Below are 20,598 nucleotides of genomic sequence, written 5' to 3'. Positions count from 1 at the left end.
AGGAGATAGCCTAAAGTGAAGAGTATACCACAGAGACTAGTACTTCTAGAAAGAAGATGAGTGGACCAACGGCAAGCTTTTATCTTCCACTTACTGGTACAGAGATCCGCATAAACTTGAGAATGAAGAGCATATTGGTGGAGCAATCAGCAAAGTTACAGAAAGCCTAAAGAAAGTGAGCAATGCCTGAACTCGACAAAGTCACAAGACGTTACTACCTACTTCATCGCAAATCGAAAACCTCTCTAGAAGGATGAGGTTGGGTAGTAGTTTCAATGGAGTGCCTTTTAATGAACCCTAAGTTGTAGAGTTCTATTGAGACTGTGAGGGAGCAGAACGAATGGTAAAAAATGAATTAGAATGAATATCTCTAGGAGACAGAAAGGAAGATGAGTGAATTAAAGGAGGTTTCTATTAAAATAAGTTGAAGCAAAGCGGGTTTTAGCAACGCAATTTGAGGAGACTGGAACTTATAAGAGCTCTGTGAAGCATACACTGTTGTAGAAAGTAAAAGAGGTCAATATTCAGGATGGTAGGGGATCAAATCAAGAATGTTAAATGATATATTGCACATTCCATAGAGCTAATCATGGTTTCTGTGAAGAGGGTAAATAGCTGACGGGCAAAGGCAAAAGCAATAATAGCAATATACTGACCAAAATAATCTCAGGAAAGGAGGTGGACTGAGTGGTGTATAAGACCATACAAAGAGAGATCTTACATCTATTATGAAAATGTAGGACTGACTGGGAAGGAGAGTTGTGGATGGCTATTCCAGTGAATGTATGGATTGAAAAAATAATTGATGTACTTAATATAAATAACAATATGCAGCATGCTAATACAACAACAAATTCGTTTTAGATCATGCTGGTGCTCTGTACTAATCTATAAACTAAAACTCATTTTAAATGACATGTTAGAAAAGTGACCTTTTTGAATGCCCTCCCCTCCGTTTTGCCCCAGTGCTGATAGTTATGACTCTGAAAGTGCACTGGAGCCTGCTGCCCAGGCGCCAGTGCTCTCTCCCTAAAACTGATACATGTGAACTGTTACCCCCAATTGGCAAGGATTTAATCCCCTTATAAGTCCCTGGTAAATGGTACAAGTGGTACCCAGGGCATGGGAGTTAAAGGGATCACTCGGGTCTGAAGCACAGTTTGTGCCACCCTGAGTCACCCAAGTAAACAGGTGACAGCAGCTCTGCAATTGCAGCCTGTAGGAGCAGTGCAAACTGCTCAAACTCGACTTTGCCCTCCCCATTTGTGGCAAGGTCAAAGCACTATTTTTAATATATGCCAGTCTCCCCTAAGGAAGGCCTACTGAGCTCAGGAGACAGGGTGCATTATGTTAAAGGTGTGGACACATAAGTGCAAGCTGATATATCCCTATAGTAGGCTTTTCCATTGAGGGCAACTATAAGTGATCAGCAGTCCATATACCGTATTGGCTGGCATCCGGGCAAACTCGATATCGCCAGCTCTATTACGGTACCACCAAAATATGTCATGTTTGTTATCAAAGAACGTGTCTCATCATTGCTGACATAAATCTCATGTCGAGGTTGATGTGGCATGCACCCAGGTGGCTACCTTAGAGGTTGCCCCAGACTTTCCTGTACTCTGGCTGTCAGCCCACAGCTGCTGCCGCCAAGACAGGGATCTGACCCCCTGCCAGGAGTTGTGAATTCTCCTGTCATCAGAAATACTGGCCTGGAAGGTAAGGAGGTCACACCTCCCTTGTTGACAGGATGGCTAGTGAAGTGGCACATCAAGGCGGTGAGCTTCAAAGCTTGCACCACCTGTGATATGCAACCAGGCTGCCTCCTAAAGGAGGAAACAGGCCTCCCCCTGCCCCAAGCACATTTGCACGCAGGCAGGTGGGTAAATTATGTAGTCAGGGCGTGTACACCCACAGTACGCTAGCCACACCTCTAGGGTGGGATACCTGGTCTGTACAGCTAAGAAAGGTTTCTGCCATTTTTAAAAGTGGTAGGATAGAGGGTTCTGGGTAGAAAATGAATGAATGAATGGGAGAGCCTATAGAGCGCACAGCTACTACTGGAGTGTCCAGGCACCAGACCCAAAGGCAGGAGGGCCAGCTTAGTCATTGAACAGGTGGGTTTTCGTCTATTATGAACATTTTGTATATCCTGGATGCTTCTCAAGGCTATCGGGAGAGCATTCAAGTGTCCAGCTGCTAATACTGAGCAGGTTGAGCTGCCTCATTTCATGCATCTGGTAGGAGGGATGCATATAAGGAATGATTGAGATATCAGGGGTCTGATAGGACAGTAGGGGGACAGTCTGTCCTGAGCATATTTGGGGCCTGTCCTATAAAAGCTGCATGTGCTACTGTCAGTCCTTTAAAGATAATCTTTTTTTTTCTGGCAGCCAATGGAACTGGCTGGAGTAATGGGATAATGAGGTACATTTAGGCAGGTTAAACAGGAGGGGTACGGCCATGTTCTGTAACCTTTGAAGTTTTGTGTCAGGTAGTCTGGTGGACCAAGGTATAAGACGTTTGCATAGTGGAGTCTCGACAGAATCAGGGTTTGAATCACAGTGTTCTGGGCATTCAAGGGCAGAATTTTAGAAATGTATTTAACATCCTGAGAATCCAGCATGAGGTTTTAATTATAGCTGAGATCTGGGGCTTAATGGAAAGTTTAGTATCTGTAAGGGACTCCCAGGTTCCTGGCCATTTCAATAGGATGAGAGGTGATGTACAGTCCACCTGCCAAGCAGTGGATGGAGGGTTGTTGCCAAACAGTATGATCTCTGTTTTATCAGGGTTGCACTGTAGAGCGCTAGTCCTCAGCCAACCCATCACAGCTGATACGCATGCAACATTAGTAGATTGTTCAGGCTCATTATTGTCATAGGTCAGAAGAAGTAGTGTCATCTGCATATGAGACGACGCAAATGCAAAAAGAGTATTAGATGTGGTAGTGGCGTCATATAAATATTAAAATGTGTGGCTGAGCCCTGAGGAACTCCATACTTACGTTTTTTGTCATTAGAATAGTGTGGCCTGAGCCAAACTGCCTGCTCCCTGTCTTCCAAGAAGGAGCCCAACCAGGACCAAGCCTTTCCTTCTACTCTAATCTGGAAGAGACAGCGAAGCAGGGTCTCGCGAGAGGGTGTCAAATGTCAACGAAAGGTCTAGAAAAATCAGGATGGAGTTAATTGACTGTTTACCACTTTTTCTATGGTTGAAGCTGCCTAGGGAAGCAAAGATCTAGTTCGGAGGCTAGTTAGATAATTCTGGTCTGTATTAGGGTTTTTTAGTAGTGGAATCACATTTGCTTTTTTCTATGCAGAAGGCACTATCCCCGAGTATAGGGAAGTGGTAAATAGTTCATGGAATGTAGGACCTAGGCAGTCCTCCAGGAGGCTCACAACTTGAGGGGGGAAGGAATCACACGGCGAGACAGGTTTACAATTAGTGATTAGATTTTCTAAGTTCTCAGTTGAAGGGGGTGAATTGCTTGAATTTAGCCTGGGTATGCAGTGTGGGGAGGCTGATGACATTGATTGATTGATTCACTGGCTTGTGCTACTAGAAGTTTGCCCTGAATTTTACTTTAAAAATAAGTGATTAGTTGGGAGTATAAGGTTCGATGGGAGGTGAGGTGCATTTGGGGGCCAGTGAAATTGGTTACAATTTTGAAAATTTGAAAAAAGGTAGGCCTGGTGCCATCAAGAGTTCCCTTTAATAAAGGAATATTGATTTTATTCCATGCACGGTCAGTGGTACAGAGAACTGATCTCCCTGACACATTTGCCGGGGTCCAAGACCAAGAAAATGGTAGATGAAAATGGTCAGACCATGTAACCACTTTTGGAATCTATAGGGCCAGAGGAGGGTTCGTAATGATGGCATAAATCGCATGGCCAACTTTATGTGTAGGCCTGATCGGGTAAACGTAAGGTTAGCATCGGTCAGTACTTCAGTTAGTTTGCCAGCCATAGTGTCCTTTCGGTTGACTAGATGCACATTAAAGTCTCCCTGGATGGTGAAGGTGGCATAGTGAGTAATTTTTAGGCCCAGGGCAAGGGGGATCCAGTTGATAAACACTCCAGCTTGGCTGGGAGGCGGTATATATGGACCCGGGTGAAGGAGCATTGGGCAAAAGGTAAAATGATGATGCCTAAGGCCAACTGTTAAAGGTAACACACACCCCATGATGTGGTCAACTCAGGGGCGGATTAGCCGCTGGGGCTATTAGCCCATTGGCCACTTGCACCCACCCCCTAACGCCCCTAAATCTAGGATTTAAGGCACACCCCTGGCACCAGAACCTCAGTTCTGATTCAAATTGCAACAAAGGAAAAATAAGAGATTTGTGACTTTGACAACAGGACCTGCACAAAACAAAGGCACGGTACTCTGCACCTGTGGCAACCACCCTGAAACTGCACAACTGTGACTTACCCCGGACAAAGGACTGGTTCCCCCAGACCCTCTTGGACTAGTGGCACTTATTTCCTGAAGTCTGCAGGTAAACACTGCATACTGGAACCAAAGAATCACTGGCCATCGGGCCCTCTGAGGGATTGTCCAAAAGTAGATGGTCCAGTGCATTGTGGGAAACGTAGTCCTGATCTCCAGCCAGCACATTTAAGGTAGCTACTGTTTTCCTCCAGATGTCAAAATAACTTCTTTTTGACCTTACCGCTGCCAAGGCTTGTTGGTGGCCAGTCTGGCACCACCACCTTTGCTTGACGCTGCAACTCGAGGGAACACCGCAACACCTTCAGGCAACCACAGCAGTGTCCCCGTTGTTGACTTTTTGCACCCGTTTCCTCATCAGCACCGTGCAAGTGGAAAAACCAGCTCCACTGCAGCAGCACGGACAGCCAGAACAACTCTGCACCTGGGCTTTTCGAGGCAGGTAAAAATCGAACTGACTTTCCTGGTTTGGTCCTGGGACCCGCATCACCTTACTCCCCCAAGTGGGTTCCACGCAACTCGACCTGCAAGTGACCGATTGTCACTAGTACTTTATACCTTTGACCGCAATGCTAAAGTTTTGCAGTACTGAGTTGCACTGATTTATTTTTGCTTCTAAAATCCATAACTTCAGTTATACTTATCTAGTTGAATTCATTTTGGTGTCTATACTTATAAAAATCTGCTTTATTTTTATAAATTGGTGTCAGATTTCTTTCAAGTTGTGTCAATTACTTATACTCCATGCTTGTACTCTGAAATGATTAACACATGTTCCGCTAGTAAAGCCTGACTGCTCTTTCCCACTCTACCCGTACTGAGCTAAGGGTTTATTATTGTGAATCCAAGGACCATCTTTGGGGTTTGTGAGAGTATTTCACTGAGAAGCCTAACTAGCATCACTACATAATACTCCACCTTCCTACAGTTTCATTTAACCACCTACTTATGACATGCCAAGTAGTTAATGGTCTATACATGAAGCAAATTACTGCCAAGCGTTCAGTGAGTTATGAGAGAAGACACTGGTAAAAGCAAATGTTTGATCAACTTCAACTAAAAAATTAAGGGCAAGCCATCCAAAAAATAAAAGAAGAATTAAGAAAGCTGCATCATCAGGGAAAAGACTTATCCTAACAAATTGCAATGCAGCAGGAATGACAGGACTAGAAGACCGGTTTACTGAAATACTTAAATTAGTTACAATGAAAAGAGACACTTACATGCTTGGAAACAAAGAAGTTAAGTTTGATGAGATATGGAAAGTTTATCTTGAAAATTATGCAACAAAGATAATATGTTAGACTCTATTTTTGAATCTGAAATGCCCTGTAAATATGTTAAACATCATACAGGTACACCATTTGTCAATAAGACTTTTCAGAAACAAGTCACTTACTTAGATCACTTACTAATGCTCCTATCATTTCTATTTTTTATATTCTATATTTTAAATTTTAAATCAATGGGTATGTTCTACATTTGCATTTGATGCTGCCCTTATCAATTTTAAAGATATTGATAGATCAGTGTATAGAGCAGAGTGTTACATAGAGAAATCTTGATCCACCTTTGTAAAGGGTGACTGAAAATTATATTTTCTGACACGTTTCACTTTTTTATGAGCTTTGGATAGTTACTGTATTTGTTAGCAGCATGATTTAATATTTGAATGTGCGATGGCTATTGTTCCAAACAAAACTATTTGATGAGGGCAGGAGAGGATGCGCAAGGAAAACAGAGTCACAAAGGAAGTCAGACACAATCAGTAGGAAGACAAGGGGGCTATTGCCTGAACAAGGATTAATGTAAAGCAATGAACATGAAAACTGTGACACACAATTATTGTTACAGCGCTCACTTTGCCATTGTAAAGTAATGGCAATGTTAAAACCATATCTTTATCAGTTTTGAAAACTGAAATCCCAAATACCCAAAAGTACTTGCTTTATAACTTTTACACAAACCTTTTACCTGATAGTTAGCTTAGATTGGTGCCACAGAAACTTTTTTGTGTGTCTTAATATGGCAGATGCAATTGCTACAAAGTCAAAGCATTGCCTTGCCTTTCAAATGGTTTATCTCAAAACCTCAACCTGTTACTAGGAAATGTTCTATTCAAAACATTAGCGACAAAGCTTAGCAATAAATCAAATTCCAATATACCTGTACATCACTGACAATGTCAGATCAAGGCCATAGAATTTCGCAGACAGGTAATTTCAGTATTGTTTTTGGGCGAAATACCTCTTATGTCTGATTAAACAAATTTAAAAAGTTGGCGCCTGCATATCTTTGGTTTCCAACCTAGATTCATGTAGTAAGCAAATATTAAAGACGGAAGGTGGTAATAAAATTAATTAACAAATGAACCCCAACAGTTAACTGATGCTCTCTCTCCACATACAATGTCCATACACATTATTAAGAAATGCACACAAGTTCCCAATCATTAAATTATTGGACAGGGATAACATTAGCTGTTATATGGCTTAAAGAATATGCCACAGTACAAAGATGAAAGAAAGACAAATAGAACATTGTTGGTGAATTTGGGGGTTTGCCCTTATTCACTTTTTGCCTAAAGGAAGAGCTACTCAAAAACTATTTTTGTTAGTGCAATTTATGCATTACTAGTATTAAAATAATCATATATTTTCAATTATAGATATTTTAGGTACCCCTTTTCAATTTATATATGTGTTTGTTTATTTAGTTTTATGTGTCAAATATAACTTCAGATATATTCATGTCATTATTCACTGCAAAGTGATAATTTAGCTTCATAGGAATGGATATCTTGACCTCTCATTTATTGTTCTTAAACAATAAGCAAGGTTTCACAGCGTGTAAATAAGTGAAAGGTTAAAATAACTTTGCTACTAATTGTTTAATTTAAAAATCTTTGACAAAGTTCAAACAGAATATGTAAAACAGAACAGTGTTATTAGATAGAGAGGATCATTGTACCAGTGATTCGTGACTGAGCGTGATAGAGAAGCCGTAATCATCTTGCCAGGGTAAAGGCTACAGGGAAGGCACATACAGCCTTTACTTGGCTTATCTGCAAATTTGCAAAAGACAAAAACAGCTCCTGTTTCTTTGCTGAGCATTAGTTCCATTGTTCAGAAAAGTTATGCAGATGTGAACCATCTTTGAAACACAAACAGGCCTATTTTGGTGCCTAGTTTAGCTTAGTTAGCCAAGAAAAATAAAGAGTTGGGGTTATTGATGAAAAAAAGCTTTATAATACCATCATAATGTTACAATAGTTTCTGTTATTCTGCCTCCTGACTATTATCATTATCAGGTTTATTTTTATAAAAGTTTATATTCATATTGTCTGTTCTAGGATAAGATTTTGATTGTAATAAACCTTGGAAATATAGTCATAGTTTTCTAGTGTTCTCGAGTGTGCCTAATCATGATGAAAGAGGGTTTGGGTTGCATTAACTATTTCCGTGAGGTTTTACAGGGCTGATTGTTACCTATAATGCACCTCACTCAAGTAATGCTCAATGAGTTGTGGAGTGGTTGCAGTTCACTGGGTTCTCTGTTTTAGATTGCCATACTGACTAAGTCCTTAGTGCAACAGGGTCTAGAAAGCACGTCTAGGCTGTGTTCTGGAGAGAAATCCAGAAAATGTATCACTTGAAGTGTCTGAGTGGGTTAGTTACACTTGTACTGAATGCTTTGCTCGTGTATGGACTATATATTATTCTCCTGCTGAGCTGGAGTCCTGCAAGTTATGCAACAGGAGTAGCAATTTTGCTTATTCAGGTGGACAGATTTGAATGGTATTTGAGTAACACTAAAGAATTAACAATTTGCTTGGAATACGAAAAGGCTAAATCATTTCTTAGATCACACTGGATAACATTGGACTAGCCCTACCCCATGAGTGTCATTTATGGATCACAGCAGTTGCTACCACTGGCTTGGACATTGTGAACCCTGATACTGCCTTTGCGAGACCTGACCTCAGAGGTCACAAAAGCAGTGCTAAGAATAGAAAGTAAATATGATACTCATAAGCATTGTTTTCATTTCCCATCTCCCTCTGGGTTGTGCCACAATAGACTTTCAGCTTTTAGAAATAAATACTTTCAGCAGTGTCATACACACTCTCTAAATTTAAAAAAAATGTTGCTACCCTGCAACCTGAAACAATGCATACAGGTCCCTTTGCTGGTTATTAATGAAAAGGCTGCATATTCATTCAGAACACAATCAGTAAATCAAACGTTAAGCATTTATCTCATTATTTTAGAAGTGATCAAAATTAATTTTTCAGTATGAAGAACATACACATTTTTAAACAATTTGGTGCTGTGTTTCATTATTGTGAATGTGTGAAAAATAATCTATGAACAAAACCTTCTCCTCTGTGCTGTGCTGACAGTGCCTTGAAAGAGACTGTAAATAAAAATACATTAACAATGACTGAAAATAGAAGATATTGTAGGCCAATAGCATGGTTATTGTTCAGGTCAATAGTTGTGAGCCATATGAATTAATACAGGGGACAAAACCACTATTGTTTTTAGGTGTTTTGCAAGTGTCTCCCTGTTGCTCCCCAACATATTTTATCTTTAAGATTTATTCTAGTGCAATCATTGAATCATGATCATGTGTGATATGAATATATTAATTTCTTAGTTTTCGTCAGAGACAAGGTGGAATATTGAGAGCAAGCTCTGCATTTGTGTCCGTAGGTGCGGAAAGAACTGATGTGTTTGTGTAGCTGTGGTGCTTGTATGTGGCTCTGATGTCACTTCCAGGGTGGGGCAAACCCACAACTGAGTCTTATGGCTCCATCTGCTGGTGCACAGGAGCAATACCGAGAAAGGTTTCTGGATCCAGTCTGGCGCTGGGTTCATTCGCATGGTGAGGAACCTGCGGTTAGAAATTTCCATCAAAAATTAAGATGACCATAAACCACCGATAGTCAACAGGGATATTGCTGGTAATCTGAAATGTACCAAGAATGGTGTTTACATATTTTTTGCTATACGTATCTGGTTTCACACCTGACAAGTGCAATGTGCAACTGGGATAGGGCCTTATGCTTGAACTGCTATAGACAACGTCTCATGAAAGCAGTGTATACCCCATGATATAATCTTCCTTCTTCCCAACATTATCAGGAATATTGTGGCAGAGCTCTGGATGTCCTGGATCCTGCTGCATTGTTTTATCAGGGAGTCATAATACAGTTGCCTGTCAAATTCCAAAAACAACAGTTGATGGACAGAATGCAGAACAATGTCATACATTCACCCCAGTACAAAGATCTGGGCCTAAATCCATCGTTTTTTTGTTCACCATGCCGTTCCAGTTTGAACCCAGCCATTTGCAAATCAGTCTTGGCCCTGTGCCTCATGGGTACAGTCCAGCCCGAACTGCCAGGCCAGGTCCTCCCTGGACTGGAAACAAGCATCCTAGGACCGGTTTCGGGGTTTCACCTCTCTTCAGCCAGGATAGCTTGATTCCAGTGGCATGAAGAGCACGGGACCCACGTCTGGGCATACCCTTCCCACTCTGGGTGACAAATGCAAAAACAAAAGTTGATGGACAGAATGCAGAACAATGTCATACATTAACCCCAGTACAAAGATTTAGGCCTAAATCAATCGTTTTTTTGCTCACCATGCCGTTCCAGTTTGAACCCAGCCATATGCAAATCAGTCTTGACACTGTGCCTCATGGGTACGGTCCAGCCCGAACTGCCAAGCCAGGTCCTCCCTGGACTGGAAACAAGCATCCTAGGACCGGTTTCAGGGTTTCACCCCTCTTCAGCCAGGATAGCTTGATTCCAGTGGTATGGAGAGCACGGGACCCACGTCTGGGCATACCCTTCCCACTCTGGGTGACAAATAAAAAAAACAGTTGATGGACAGAATGGAGAACAATGTCATACATTCACCCCAGTACAGAGATCTGGGCCTAAATCCATCGTTTTTTTGCTCACCATGCCGTTCCAGTTTGAACCCAGCCAACATGGAGCATGATGTGACACTGCTAGTTTGGCAATGTTCATAAGGTTTCGACAAATACTACATGCATGAATTTCAGCAGAATTTGGATTTGCCAATTTGAGACAATGATACATGTTCTTTCCACTGAATCATGCACTGAGAAGCAGCATCAGGGTTACCTTTGCGCTGCTTTCAGGTATCAAATCCACAGTTTAAAGCAGCCACTACTACCGCCCAATGTGAGTCAACTTACTAAAGCACCTACAATGATGGAGCTGCGGCAGTAGGTTGAAGTATTAATTGTTAATTTAACTATGAAAATAATGGTTTACGATAGTCACCAGGAGACCTCTATTCACAAACAAAACTCCTTGCATAGGTCTTAGAAATGGAGACTAATTTGATGTATCTTGCCAAAATATGCAATTTCTCAAAATGGTCTCAGTACCAACAGCTAGGGTATTATCTGTGTCATAAAAACAGGACTATAATCACGTACCATCTAACATCAATGAAAACTTTTTTTTTATCCATGTACCAATTATGCTCCATGATCAATTCTCAAATTCAGATATACAAGATGTAAAGACAAGTATTTTTAGGTCTTCAGTCTACAATTATGGGGTGCCTGCACTTCCCATCTCTATTCAGAAGATGCAGAAATTCTCTTTACAAAAAAAGATATTGTCAAGAACAAAAGCTATTGATCTATCTGGTTGGGTTCACTGCATATAGTGACACTGAGTGTATGCATGAAGCCAACAGTATTTCCCAGTTGCAGCAAATGATAAAGTATCATCGACTATGGAAGAGGAAAATGCCCCCGCTGGATTGGTAAAATAATTACCTGTAGTAAAAGCATCACCAAAGTTTGTCTGCCTTGCACAACACAAATATTACCTCCTAGTGATGGAAAACCTGCGCAGAATAACATCCAGAGCAAGCTCGCTTGCTGAGGTACATAGAGTTTCACATGCACACAAATGATGCAAAATTCACCACAAAATGATTTAAACCAGATCATCCACTTTTCTGACACTTTTGTGTACATACAAGCCTGGATAACGTCATATATGCCTTTCCTCAACATTCTTAAAACATAGTTCTTAAATACTGGACCACCAGAAGCAACCTCTACCCTCAGATCAATCTGATCCTTTCTTTTTCTCCTGCCTCATAGCTAGTAATAACATTTGCCTTGCAACAGCAAACCTTCTCACTCAGCTTTCATGATATATATGATTCTGCCGCTCTGTGGTAACTTCGAAAACATGTTTGCCACCTCATAAGCCTAACACATCTTATCTGTGTAAAATGCACATGTAGATTGTGGCTGAGACTCCAAATTGGGTTTCATTTCCACAAAATGCAGTAGTGTGCTTCAGTTTTTGTCAGATTTTAATCCAAGGTTCAGTACGGGCCATTACCTCAAAATGTTTTGAAACTCCATTGGAAATGCCGATTTGAATTTTGCTAGCGAATCTGTCTTATGAACAATGGAGGTGGTCATTGCCTGTACCTTGCTCAAGAAAAGGGATTGTGACTTTTCAGAAGGACTATTTTCCAAAAGCACAAGACGACTGGTTGAAAGCAGCTTTCAGAACGACCTAAACGAAATCCCAGGGAATTGGTGAAATTATTTTCTGTATGACGAATTCCTCTTTCCAATTTAGCATAGAACCACCCAGTGCTTAATTTGGGCTGGTGTTATCCGGTGCTCGGCACTGGCACTTAATTGTCAATACTGTTGCTTGTAACAGTCTGTCACAAGGTGTTGCCGTCTCAGATGACCACCACAACAGTCAATTATTAATTCAATATACATTTAAAATTACTATTACCTGCCATCCGAGCCATTCTAACATATACCTTTTGGGGCCTGAAATAGTCTGAATTGTTGCAACTGTAGGAATATGATGGTTAGTAGTTGTGTTGTTACTATCATTGACAGCATAGCAGGGGCAATATGTAGTGTAAGCTGCAGTGGCCTCCTGAGAAGAGCCCTGGCACTTATTTTTTTTTTACAAATTAAGCACTGGAACCATATAATTTCTATGGTGAGCATAATCCTAATTTTCCTGGAAGTGAAAGAGTTTTAGTCAGAATTCCTTCTGATTTGTTTAGGGCAGACACATTACTCAATAGTTCAGAGAAAGGAACTCATTTTAAATCACACATTTACATGAAGCAAGAACTATACAGAGGTGAGGAAGTGGGATTGACTGTGATCCGCTGTGCACTACAATGCCATCATAGCAGCAATTTAATATATGTATTTCGAACACAATCTGATATGTAAAAATTGTAACAACTTAAAAGTACACACACTGAGGGCTGATGAATTTCTGCAAGAGAAAGAAAAATTTAGACTGCATCCCTTCAGTGGAGTGGAGAGAGGTCGTCAGTTTCTGAGAATGCTTAGTAACAAGTCTGCCTGGAACGATAATGAGTGTGAACTGCTCTGAAAAACTGCAACAGTGTTCAATTCCACAAATTCTAGTGAGAACATGAAATTCACTAGAATCAGTTATGGAGTACCAGTTTGATCCTCCAATAAGAAGAGATGACAAATTTCACATTTATATAACCAAAATGAGAAGACTGCGGTCAATTATTCCCATCACAATGGATTGTTAATCACCACAATGTGCCGTATAATGTTTGCCCTGAGATCTAAAAGCAAATCACTTTATAAAATATCCACTTAATGTGTGAAAAATAGAATTGTTGTTTGGTAGGAATCCAACAAATATGTAAAATAAGAAGTTGGACTCGCGAAATAAACTTAAATTTTCTTACCAATTGAAACGGATTTACAAAATAAATGTATTTCACAAATTTAAATTCAATGGAAAACTCCCCGAATTTGCCATACGTCAAATCTGTAGATGTTCCTCATTTTCAACCCGATTCACAAACAAAAGAAACATTAACCCAACCTTAAAAGTGATTCTTTCTCAAACTGAAAGATGCTAGAATGCAGCAGTGGATATGGTGCCCTGGGAATTAAAGATAATGATTTCATCAATAGTTTCTCAAAGTTTAATGGTAACTTCAAGGAGCCCGTCATGTATGTAGAGAAAGATGTCATTGAAATAACATTTATTCCAGGTTTGTGAACAACAGGAAGATTGAAATTCCTCTTTGTTGTATCTTGGCCCATTGTCCTACTTTGTGGTGATGGTACATAATTCAAGAAGACAAAAGAGGTACGGTGTTCCTGGGTGGCAAGTTGGCCACCTGGTGAGTACTCAGAGTGGTGGGGAGGTGGGAAATACCTCATTTCGGAACTAGGACCCTCACACACCCAGCAAGCTAGGTGTCATGCTTCATCATATGGGTCTGCTCCTCATCGAGCCGGCGCTGCAATGCTCGACGGGCACCCATAAAGGGGCTCTTTATCAGAGATCTTTTGTTCCTTGCTGTATAGGTGCCGTGGGTGTGAGGGGCCTGGTAAGATTTAGATGTGGTGTGTGGGTTAAAACAGGTAAGTGAATCCTCTATAATTATTTTTATTCTGGAGAGGTCACAACCTGTAAAAAAGTAAAAAGAAGAAGGAGGGCGACTATTTTGTTTTAATCTGACAAAAATGATGCTCCACCCCTTAGTGGTCAACATGTTTCTCGCCTATAAAATGTCTCTAATAGATCAGTTATTTTTTGTTAAAATATTTTATTGAGGTTTTCCAACCGTCGAACCAATAAACCAATGTTGCATACAATAGCATCCGATATAAGACCCAGTCATCAATGCACATATCAGGAGAAACCAGATCGTCAACATTTGCTACCCTAACTCCCCCCCTACCACCCTCTCTACCCACTCCACCCCTCTGTCAGCGTGCCCGCCTCCAACCCCTGTAAATTGAGACATCAAGCACCCCGAGTTCCGACACAGCCTAGCTCTAAGCAATGGAAAAGACATCAGGAATGATCTCAAAGGACCTGAGGCTCCATGTCCCCCGCCATATACACTTCATGCGCCCGCCCTGACCACCCATGCGCACCTCAATACTTTGTGCAGACACAGACCCCTCCCAAATACGCTTATGTGGCCTCATCCTATGCAATCTCCCCTGCAGTCCCAGAGGGCCCCGCCCCGGGTCCCATACCCCGGTCAACGTCCACAGGATCCCCGTCTTCCTCATCCAACTCCTCCAAAGCGCGGAGCCCATCCACTAGCGCTCCCCATGCCCTAGTCGCATCCAGCGCCTTATCATTAGCCGCCCGCCGGGCCAGCTGCAGCCCGTCTCTAATAGATCAGTTGGCGATTCCTCAGGACCTAGAGACTAAATGAAAACTATCTACAGTGTTTGGTGTGGTTCTACATACCACTTCTTCTCTCTGTAGGTTGTTCCCCCGGAGAAAAGCAGCCAACCTCTTAAGGATTCAAGTGCGGCCGAGAGAAGAAGTGGTATGTAGAACCACACCACACACTGTAGATAGTTTTCATTTAGTCACTAGGTCCTGAGAAATCGCCAACTGATCTATTAAAGACATTTTATAGGCAAGAAACATGTTGACTACTAAGGCGTAGAGCATAATTTTTGTCAGATTAAAACAAAATAGTCGCCCTCCTTCTTCTTTTTACTTTTTAATCAGGTTGTTTCATCTCCAGAATAAAAATATTTATAGAGGATTCCCTTACTTGTTTTAACCCACACACCACATCTACATCTTACCAGGCCCCTCACACCCACGGCACCTATACGGCAAGGAACAAAAGATCTCCGATAAAGAGCCCCTTTATGGGTGCCCGTCGAGCATTGTAGCGCCGGCTCGACGAGGAGCAGACCCATATGATGAAGCATGACACCTAGCTTGCTGGGTGTGTGATGGTCCTAGTTCCGAAAGGAGGTATTTCCCACCTCCCCACCACTCTGAGTACTCACCAGGTGGCCAAAATGCCACCCAGGAACACCGTACCTCTTTTGTCTTCTAGTTCTACCCAGGGCAAGTACGGTGGACCTTTATCAAGCCCTCATTGTCCCCCTTGTTGTTTACTACATAATTCAAGAAGACAGTTCTCGTCCGCCCCACTTCATCAAATGTGAAAAACAAAGGTTTGGGTGATACAAAGCATTCGGGCCATCGCTATCTATAAGCAAGGTGACACGCATTGTTCCCACACCAGAGTATATTGTAGTTGCCCTCTAAGACACACAATGGTAGCACAAAGAATCCCTATGGGACACACAACTGTGCAAGGTCACTCTTTGTCAAGTTATGATATGTAGCTTCCTGCCAGATCAACACTGAAATCTCTACTTTTAATCAGAAGGGTACCAACCCCAAATCTGAAACTGTCCCGACAGGTTTTGGCCCATCTTTTAACTTCTTCTCACACCAAAGCATCCTGGGAAAAGCAGTGCAGTTTGTACAACATGCAAACAAGACCATAGTGCCTAGGACACAGGAGGATGAGAGCGAAAAGCTTGCAGTAAAGGGCTTGGTTAGACACCAAGGTAGGTTGAAACTATTTTATAACTCATGTAAGTGGAACTTACACTACTGCAAATTTCTATTTATTGTCATGTAAATTGTTTGGTGCTATTTCCAATTCAATTCAATTGAAGGGATGCATTATTTAAGTGGTAACTGAAGCAACTGTTTGTGGTTTGGAGGAGGCATGTTAAATCTAGGAGTTTAACCAACCGGGATCGAATGTCCATATTGTAAGGCTCACCTGCATTGCAACTTGAATGTCTCATATCATTAAATGTCTAAGAGGAGCACTGGGAAATGTACTGGTTTTGTAAAAAAAGGCATGAGCCGAGAAGCTCAGTAAAGGCTTGTTTCTGCAGCAGAGATCGGCATTGCTGCAGGTTTGTTTTTATATGAATGTGTTCGTATATATTATTTTGTTCCCATAACACTTTTAGGAACAGAACAAAGAACCAAAAGAGGAGGATTTTGATACATGTACTATAGTTCATGAACAACCACTGTAAATACCAATAACGACATAAGGTTAACAAACAGAAAGTATCCAGTGTGGGTGTGGCATACATCCCATGTTGTGCATACATATACTGAACCCATTTTCGGACATTGTTGCTGAAAATTCAGGTTCCTTGAGGAAGAATGGTTTTCAATAATCCTACCAGACCCCAGTATTAGGCCCAAGTGCCCAGATGTTAACATGTTTTTGATAGTATTTCCATGCCTTAACTAAAGGCCCCTCCAACAAGCTGCATTCTTCAAGACCTCATTTCCATTTCTTAGCATTTGGTGAAATTTAATTATGCCAGTTCGGGGCTATGTCCAATTTTGCCACTACCAGACTGAAGAGGATGTGGCTTAACAGCTAGAGCGATCGACTTTCAAGTTGGGGAACCAGGTTCAAGTCTGGCAGGAAACTCACTAGAGGTGGGAAACGAAGAAGAGACACCCAACTTAGCGGGACGAGAATAGAAGAACTTCCTTTCCACCCCCCTACCCCACTCACATCTTCACTATTTCGCTTATAGTCTTTATTTTCCACTAGTTCATCAGAGGGGCACCACTATTAACAACACAGACAGTCTTGAGAAGGCCCAAAGGATTGTACCTCCACCTATGTTATTCTCATTATATATGTATTGCTGTAATGTCACATATTTGCTTATCGGTCTCTGATATTCTATGTATTTGCTTTCATGTCAATAAAAACAACAACAAAATTTTACAAGTCTGGCGGGAGACTCAATCATCATGTGATTCTGGGAAAATCACTTAATCTCCCTGTGTCTAAAAATTCATGTGTACATCTGTAACGCAACTGGTGCTCATGTAAAGCGCTATGATACCTTTCGATCCAGTTTGCGCTATATAAAACTGCAACAACAAAAGAAAAATCTGGTTTCTTCTAAGGTCCAGGTCTTTCAGGATATTCAACAAATCACAGTGTGGGTCTAACGAGATGTGTGTGTCTATAACCTCAATGCTTATGCCCTCATTCCCCTCACCTCCCCCAAACTCACTCAGGGTGCTACAGCCCCAGATTATATGTAACAGGTTCCCTTCGTCAGCCTCACATCTGAGACACAAGGGTGAGGAATTGGCCTCAATGTAACAGGGTTTTGCTCTCATGCAGTCAGAATGATGCAAATACCTACTTTGTATCAAGCGAAATTTGGGCCCTAATAAGATCTCTCTAAGCAGTGCTAGAGCCTCTTGCAGCACCTATCCCTCCATACAACCTACGGCAGTCTCCCTTGCCGCAGGAAAGCTGATCAATGTCTTAGGTATGTTTATTATCATCAGTGGCGGCTGCTCTACTTTGGAGGGGCAACGCGAATGCATGGGGGAGAGGAGAAAATAATAAATTAACTCACTTACTTGCGGCTGCCGCCTCGGGGCTCCTCTCCCGATGCTGGTGCACTACACAGGCTACCCGGAGCCAATAACGGCACTGCTCTCATGCTGGTACCAGAATAAGAGCAGCGCTGTGATTGGCCTGAACAGGCTGACTTGACTCTCGCTCAAGCACAGGGAGCCTGTGCTATTTCTCCACCTGGCTGTGCAACACAGTTGGGTTGAGAAATGTAAGTGCAAACTAACATGCGTACCTACAGTGCCCCTACCACTCCTGCTCTCTCCTGCTGATGCAGTGACAATCCCAGGATGGCCCCACCCTAAGACTCAGCTGGCAATGGCAAGGTAAGAAAAAATAAAATGCTAAAATGGTTTTATTATCATTTTATTTTTCATGTTTGCCTCTGCTGCCTCTCAGCAGTGGGGTGACGCTCCTCCGCCATAACGGAGAAGCCGCCGCTGATTATCATAAATGAGTTTGCTCTCTAAAGGGTGAAAGCTGGGTATGGAATCTAAATGACGTATATATGGGTATAGTGCATGCACCGGTTGTACGAATTTATAAAACTGCGCATTAACCTGGCCAAATTCTTCTGGGAGCTCGGAGAATGATTTGAGTGTGTTGTGTGTGAGGACTAGCCCTATTTTGGAGATGCCTAGGCCATCCCTCAAAATCTGGCATAGCAGCTACCTGTGGACGTACTGTGCCCACCCACAGTGAAGTTTCTTTTGTTAGTCGGCCTTACCAGCCAGTGGCGTAGCTAGCCACTTTGCCGGCCATGGCGGTCTCTGCCTTTCCCGCCCCACAGTGGCCATAAGAGGGGGGGTTTGCTGGCAATATTCCCGCGATTGCCGACCTGCGGCAACGCTTGGAAGAGTGCCGCCCAGGGCAGACTGCCCCCCTTGCTACGCCACTGTTACCAGCCTACTTTTTCAGCATGTCTGACCAGGTTTTCATGACTGCTATAGCCTGGTGGGGGGGGAGCAAACCTACCCAGAAGGAAGAGTCGATCCCAGTAGTCTAAACTGCAGCACATTTTGACATTGAACAATACAGAGGAGAGTTTCCTGGTGACCTTGAAAATTAGGCTTAATTTACCAGTGGTGACACAGACAAAGTTTTAGATCATAGAGTACAGTTGTTAGTTCATTTAGTAAATACAGTCTGAGGGTTAGGAGCCTTGTAGGAAGAAGAGAACACCCCAATCTGCTTGCTCTCTTTCAGGGCACAGCCTGGTTGACATGCCTATACTGATGGGAATTGCAGATAGTTCTACTTTCAAAGTTTAAGTGCTGGCATGTGGATAAGTTTCGTTTTGAGACCTGTGCAAATTGAGTTTCCTCTTCTAGGGGGAGAAGACATAGATTATGAATACTGGATGTTTAGTCGCTTGCTGCGCCCATGAGGTCTATAGGCAACATGCAGGGCCAAGATGATCAAAAGAGTGTTTCAAAATATGTTTTCACTAACCCCAGTTATGTTTTACCATTGATGATCAATGTCAAATTCTTGAATCACCAAGTGGGGCATCTTTGAGAAGGCCTCGGAAAATGATGAGTGTGTGTCAGCCTGTGTTTCTTTCATTTTGAAGTGGGTTTGTTAATTAATGGTGTACATGAAAATATGGTAGTGGTCTGGGGCTGGCACGAGAACTGAAGTCATGAGTGATCTGGAAGAAAATTGGAGAAAGGTGTGGAAATGCAACCAAGGCTGCCAGATCTTAGAATGCAGGGTGGATCTTGTCTACTGAGAAGAAAACAGGTCAATTGTTTGAGGAACGCGTGACTGAAAAATAAAAAGCTGGTACTTAGTGTGACAATATCTTGCTGCTGGGAGAGTGAAGAAAACAAAGAATATTGGAGGACTAAAGTAATCAATGGGCGGCCAGCAGCTTACTGGAACAAACCGCTCTGATGTATGTCTTATTATATTCTGCGACCAAGACAGAAACAGGCTGGCATGCATGCAGAAGGCTGTGTGTTTTCTGGTGGGTATGAAGCTTAGTTGTGACCTCCATCTTGGAGAGCTTAACTACTAGATAGATGTTGAATGCCAAACCACAGCTTTGAGTTTTCAAGGGTAGATAGCGATTGTCTTATGCAGGTGAATGATGTTGGACATTTTGTTGGTGTCGACTGCTCTGTATTGGATGAGACACATGATGAGAAGGGGGGCTTTCTGTGCCAAGGTATATTTTGTAGATGTCAGCTGAACATAGGTTGAGGAGAGAGCAATCTGAATTCTCTTTGAGGAAGCATCAGGTTTAATTCTTCGATGGCATGAAACTCATCTGTGTATTAGCATTGGTACTGGAGGCATTTGGTTGCTTGGTTTGGAGCAGTTTGCGGGGATTGATTCTTTCTCAGGTGGTGTTGATGTTCGAAACACATGATTTTCTGGTATTTTCAATTAGTTCCTCAGGTATACCACAATGAATACAGTCCAGTGCATGAGAGACGGAATTGGTATCTTTGGTACATTTTTGTATCAGTGCTTTTAGATCTCTTAATGTGAGTTGTTAATGCAATTCATCTGTATACTGATAATTGAGAATGAAATATGTATCCAAGCAATCATGGTGAAAAATATTCCTCCCCAACAACCAGCCAGCCACCTTTTTTTTTTAATAAACAAAAATAAGCTCTGTTGCACAATGAATTTCTCTTCCAGAATCTCAGGCTGGTTTACTATTTTCGTCCATTTAGATTCCCCGTCCCACAAAAACAATAAAATAAGAAGAATAAAAAAAAGGTAAATAAAAGACACTTTAAAAACACCATGATCACATCGTCTGGAAGAAGAAAAATAAAATGGACACAAACAGAATTTGAGAAAATGAAAAGAATATTAAAGAATAAGAAACAACGAA

At 41.9% G+C, this 20,598-nt stretch overlaps 1 protein-coding gene across 6 annotated transcripts in view; it reads right to left on the bottom strand.

Moving 5' to 3' along the window:
* PBX1 (PBX homeobox 1) overlaps window positions 1-20,598 on the bottom strand; it is a 382,352-nt gene that overhangs the window by 76,202 nt on the left and 285,552 nt on the right. The gene's annotated exons all lie outside the window — the stretch shown is intronic.

Source organism: Triturus cristatus, chromosome 4_2 (genome assembly GCF_964204655.1).
Source record: "Triturus cristatus chromosome 4_2, aTriCri1.1, whole genome shotgun sequence".
Classification (NCBI taxonomy): domain Eukaryota; kingdom Metazoa; phylum Chordata; class Amphibia; order Caudata; family Salamandridae; genus Triturus; species Triturus cristatus.
This window is presented reverse-complemented; position numbering and strand designations above follow the sequence as displayed.